The sequence below is a fragment of the Geospiza fortis genome, unplaced genomic scaffold (genome assembly GCF_000277835.1).
Source record: "Geospiza fortis unplaced genomic scaffold, GeoFor_1.0 scaffold194, whole genome shotgun sequence".
NCBI classification, from domain to species: domain Eukaryota; kingdom Metazoa; phylum Chordata; class Aves; order Passeriformes; family Thraupidae; genus Geospiza; species Geospiza fortis.
The window spans coordinates 5,858,968-5,865,001 of NW_005054322.1; positions in this window are offsets into that span (position 1 = coordinate 5,858,968).

A 6,034-nucleotide genomic window follows, 5' to 3' on the forward strand; every position below is an offset into this window, starting at 1 on the left:
AGCTTTTCCATTCAGCATTCCTTTTGCTGTTTAATCTGTTTTATAAGAGCACAGCCGTAATGCCAAAGAAGCTACAAATCTGAAGCAAGAAGCAAATGTGGGAGTATTAAGCAAGACTTGCTGATAGACTGAAATCTCAGGAGAGTTGTGTAACTCTCCTGTGAGCTGGATGATTAGATTTGCTGGTTAATACAAACAAGGACATTTGTGGAAAAGAGAAAAAAAACACAAAACCAAACAGATGGGTGCCTCCCTTTGTGTTATGGCCAAGGAATTACAGATTATTTTAAAGAAAACAGCAGGAACGTTCCATTTTACAGAGCTTTCTCCAGAGAAGAGACCATGGGCACAAAACACAAGGCACATAAACCCATGGTAAATGTCTGTGCTGCTCTTCAGGAAAGCAGGACTATCCAGCTACTACCAGCTACAGGAATGCTGTTTATTCCTTTAAAACTGCATTCCTCTTCTCCCACAAGAACCCTGATTCATTCCACTGCCAAAGGATTATGTAAGCAGTGCTTTTCTTCTCACTTGTTTTCTAGCCCCAGTTTAAGACTGGTTTTGACAGCTATGAAATTGAGTGAAATGTTTCCTCTTCTCCCTGGTGGATACTTGGCCCTTTTTTCTGCCCCTTTGGCCAGGAACTGCAGCTGGCGGCAGGGTGTGCAGGTACCATGCACTGGAGCACAGGGAGGCTGCACATCATCCCCTGGGGCTTTCACCAGCAGCAGCAACTCTTTCTCAGCTGGAGCCATCCAGACAGTGCTCAACCTGCTGGGCAACAATTTATGCTCTTGTCTAAAAGGTGGCCAAAAATCTCATTGGCCTGTGAGCATCTCCTGATCCCGGGTGGGATCACAGACAGGGCTGAGGCTGTGGTGTCAGTGTTGGAGTTGTGGTGTGGCTGGCAGTCAGTGTCTGCAGCTGTGTGCAGGGCCATAAGATTAGGGAGCATCAGGCCTCATAGCATCAAGTTCTGCTGGTCCCAGGGCAGAAGGGAGCATTGAAACTGCAGTGCCAGTGAAACTCACATGTGTGCTCTGTCACTGCAGCTTTGCAGGAACAGGACTCAATCTCCAACCCTCGCTCAGGGGCTGCCAAAACATGTCGGAGCCAAGACATCTGGAGCACTCACGCTGCCTCTAGGCCTCCACCAATGTTCGCCTCAGCAACATCTGCATATGAAAATCCCACTCAGCTGGAGCATGGTTCTTGCATACCTGTTTCATGATTAACTTATTTTCCCAGGCTAGAGAAAGCTTTAGGAATATCTGAAGCACAAGAGAGGGGTTGCCATGAGGTTGAGTTCACATGAGGGGGGTCTAGCAGGAGAGTGTCTTCAGGTACTGCTCCACTGGCTTGGAGCTAAAATAATCAAGTCATCATAAAGAACGTGGACACTGTGTGATCACCAGTGTTTCCTCACAGATGTTGAAATCCCTAGGCAATGTGACAATAAATACTGGGTTGTGGTTTTTTTCCTGGAATACACATGCTTCACAAATATTCTGGAATGCAAATTCCTGTTTAGTTTCTTGGAAGGATATCAGAGTCCCTTTTCCTAAGATACTCAGTGATCTTGTCAGCAAAAAATAACAGTCTCATTAACTAAAAACCTTCCTACCTTGCTGTCCTCCACCTTCCTTCCAGAAAATGTATGTAGGTGCTGAAAAAACTATTATTCACACATTAAATACAATACCAGCACACACAAACTGGTGGGTAAATGTGACTGAAGAGCATGGTTCTGGGGTAGCTCTTGATATTCCTACAGTTATGGGGGAAAAATGGCTTGGAATGAACACAGGAACATGACACCTGATGGATATTAATGCCTTCAGAGCCTAAAGGAACATCACTGCAGCTGGAAGGCAGTAGCGGCATCTCAAAACTCTCCCAAGACCGGTTTCTTGTTGGTTGCTTGTTCTTAAAGGGGAAAGGCAAGAAAGGAGGCAGACTGCTGCAGGCTCCAAGGGAGGTAGAGAGACCCGAGGATTTCACAGCAAGAGTCTGACTGCCTACCTGTGCTCTAGGAAAATACAGGGTAGTCTGGACCCAGCTCAAAGACAAACAGATTACTTGCACTGAATCCAGGTGCACTATGCATTTGCATTATTTTTATACTTTCCCATCACATGCCACCTTCCATGAACACCCTGCTCACTGGGAGAGACTGCAGACCAAGCTCCTTTGCAGGCACTGCAGGTGTGGAGGTACCTACCAGGGGCCTGCACATCCTTGATGTTTGAGCTAGTGCACATCTCTGCAGGAATCTGAGCTGCCAGCTTTTTTAAAACAAAGTTAATATATGAGATCTGAAACAAATATTTATTGTTTTTTAATCTAACAATAAAGGGTTTCATCAAAAGTAAGCTGAAATTAAAAGACCAGGATGACATCAGCCACCACAGTTTCAACCTGTGAAATAACCGAAACCGGCATTTGCGCATGAAAAGTCTGTGGTTGGTAAGCCAGGAGTAACCACAGAAATCTGTGTACAAAGCAGCAGCAATGGTGGCAGACCATGAAACATGCTAGATCTGAATACTTTGATAACTTTCAAAGAGCAAATACATAATTCAGTTTAACTAATGAGTCTGCATGCAGCCTATGAGTATCTAATGGGTTGACACAACAAATGTAATTATTTTGTAAGTTCCTGAGGGCAAGCACAGGTCCCAGCAATCCCACGTCAGGAATAGCTGTACCAAAGGGAATTAATCACAAGACTAGAGGGGCTATGTGGATTCCATGATCTTCTACCTACTTCAGGTCAGAAAACTTCCCTGACCTAATTCACTCCCATTTGAACTGAAACATCACTTTGATTTTGCTGCAGAATATTTAGTGCAGAAGAACCAGCCACAAACCGTAGGATGTTCTCCCACTTTTTAGTTACTTGCATTGAGCTTTTTTTTTTTTTTTTTGCCCTGAGTCTGAATCTCCCAAATCTCATCCTGCAGCCTTTGAATTTCATGATGCCTTACTCTGAGAAGGGGAAGAGCCCTCTACTGCCAAAAGCCTTTTTCCCTCCTAAAGGCTAGGTCCAATCACAGAAGCTGTGTGCTTGCTTGGGGCTGGGAATCCAAAACCCCATGATCTGCTTTGGCTGAGGGTGTGTGTGCAGGAAACCCAGCAGGGTCATGGAGTGAGGGGCTGCTTTGGAGCTTTTCCTAGGCAGGGCTGAGGAACATGGCACAAGCACAGCACACCTGTGAGCAGGGCACTTGGCTGGCATGGAGAGGAAAAGCAGGAACAAGTTCTGCTCCTGGAGAGATTTCATTCAGGGCAGTTTAATGTAGAACAAGTAGACAGAGCTGAGAAGAGCTGTGGGTGGTGTATGACAGGGTGTGGTGGAGGTGGTCTCACTGGGCATGTTGAGGGGGCTCCAGGAACTGCAGTACTCTGCCTGGATTTGGGAGCCTGATCTGCCCTAGGCAGGGACAAGCAGCAGAGATATGTGGTCAGGACAGGAGCAGAACTGCAGGTTCTGGAGGGATCTCTGCAGCACAACAGAGAAGTGCCACATCAATTTAACTGCCTCAAAATTAGGCAATTGCTGAACAAATACCTTTGTAGTCATAAGTGTTGATGGTGTGAGTCTGTGTACACCCCTTCTGGGGCACCTTGTCCTTTTTCCAGATCCAGCCCTGTCTGATTGTGATTAAGTCACTCACATTAAGAGCCATACAAAGAGCTCAGATAATATTTCCAAAATCTTTCCTGTTTGTGGATCCAAGGATCTCGCTCCTTTTGTCACAGGGCTACATGCCAAAATCATCTGTCACTGGCTAATCCCTGCTGTTGCTCCAGGACTTTTCGGGATTACCTGACTTCCTCTGTCACCGATGCTCCAAGTGTGACCAGGGTGTTACCCAGTGCAGTCAGGATGACTGTGATTCACAACACCTGAGAAGTTAGTCCAGAAATGCCTGCCAGCTTTTCAACATGTGCACACACAGGCCATGCAGGGTGGCAGGTGCCTTCCAGGGAGTTAGAGGGACTGTAAGCAGACCTAGAATGTTTTTAACACATGTTCATGGTCCTTCTGGTACCAAGGGTATCCAACATCATCCTGAGGTCTTGTGTTCTGAGATTGACCGTGGATGTAAGTCACACTTTACTCAGTGCCAGGCAGTCGTTCTTATTCTATCTGACCATGGTTACAACCTCTGCGTCAGCTGAAAACTTCATCACTCAGAATCTTATCCAGGCCATGATTTAAAACAAAACAACACAACATTAAACAGTGCAAGACAACACCCAATCCCTACAGAACCTCTCAGGAAAATAATTGCTTAAGAATGGTTTATCTTTTAGTTATTTTAAGACTAGTGTGCTGCACTTACATCAATGTGAAATGGGTTGATTGAACCTTTTTAATCAGTTATTTTCTAGCCAGTGAGTTGCTTACAGAAGCAACAAAATATTTTTATTTTAGCAGTAAAACTTGCAATCTTGTTTTAGAAATATAGTGAGCACAAGTATTTTCCCTAATTGCTACGCTGATTTACAATTATTATTAATATAATTATTTTTTGCTTCTACTATTAAGCTTCTTTAATATTTTATTAGTCTAAACCTTCTTTCTAATCTGCTCTCACTTCTCAGGGAGCAGAACCAAGATGAAAAGCTATCACCATCAGGTCATCTGGTCTACCTGTTTTTAATATTGGCAGAGAATTCATTTTTTACCCACTTATCTTCATATTTCTGCTATCTCAAGACTTAATAAAAATGTAATATTTTTCTTGTCTGTCTTAAAAGAATCAGATACAGAAGAGCAATACCTACCAATTTAAAAATCTGTCAAGTTAAGAGATTCTGTTTACCACCTTCTCTGTTATTTTTGGAATGCAAAGTGTGTCATCACCCCTCCGAGAAATGCACACTTAATCCTTCTCTTCAGCCTGTATGTAACTGGATTATTTACTAAATACTTAAATCTTTTTTCATTTTTGACAATTCAGCTATTTTACACTGATGGAAAATTGTCAGAGGATCAGAACTGGATTCTCAAGAATTATTAAATACCAGTATCATGACTTAACCAGCAAAATATAATGAAAAATATTTACAAGTCTTGAATGTAAAAAACGTAACACTTTCAATGCTTCCTTTTTATTTTGTCTTTATGAACCTTGGATCTTGTTCCTATGCTTTTCTCTACCAGCTGAGAGATAGAAATTTAATTTTATTAGTAAAAAGTTGGTGTTTTTATTTTAGTCATCTGAGTCCAGAAGCAAGGGTCTTAAGAAAATAGATCAACCACCAGGAAACTCAAGAAACTCATGAAACTCAGTATCACTGGCAATGCAGCATCTATCCATGTGATGAAAACTGGGAAGAGCTGTTCTTCCTTTTAAAGTGCACCTTTAGCTGGCCAGCCCTGGAATTCAGCCCGGGTGCCAAACTGGAAGCCTCCCACCTCCAGCCCCTCCTTTGGCTGTTTTTTACAGGTTGTCTGGTGAGCAGTCCAATACCTAAACTGCCTTCACACCTTGCTGCTTCCAGAGCCTAGGACAGGGGACAGGGGAAACTGGACTTTTGTATTTCTACACTGTTGTCTGATGTGGGCCTTCCACCCTGAAGGCGCTCCACAGGTGTAAACTCCTGCTGAGAGTAACTCACAGGATCCCCACCCGGTCCACAGGATCAAGCCTGTCCTAAGTAACCTGCACTGCAAGCGCATGAGAGAAACACGGTCCCTCATCATGGTATAACCAGAGATGTTTATTAAAAGTGTACATAGCTTCTATAATATTTTCACCATTGAGTTAGAATAGCATGAGCCTGGATAGCCAAGAGTATAATTATTAATAAGCTTGCTAACAAGTAATATTCATGATCAATTCCTTAATAGCAGCATCAGACTTTTCTCTCAAAGATAAACACTTATGGAACAGTCCTTTCTACAAACTACTGTGCGCCTGCTACTTGTTACATTTTTACAAACTTTGTTACATCTTTCCTACCTTGACTAAATAGTCTTTTCTAGCTAAATGCTCTTTGTTCTCTCAATTACAAGTTC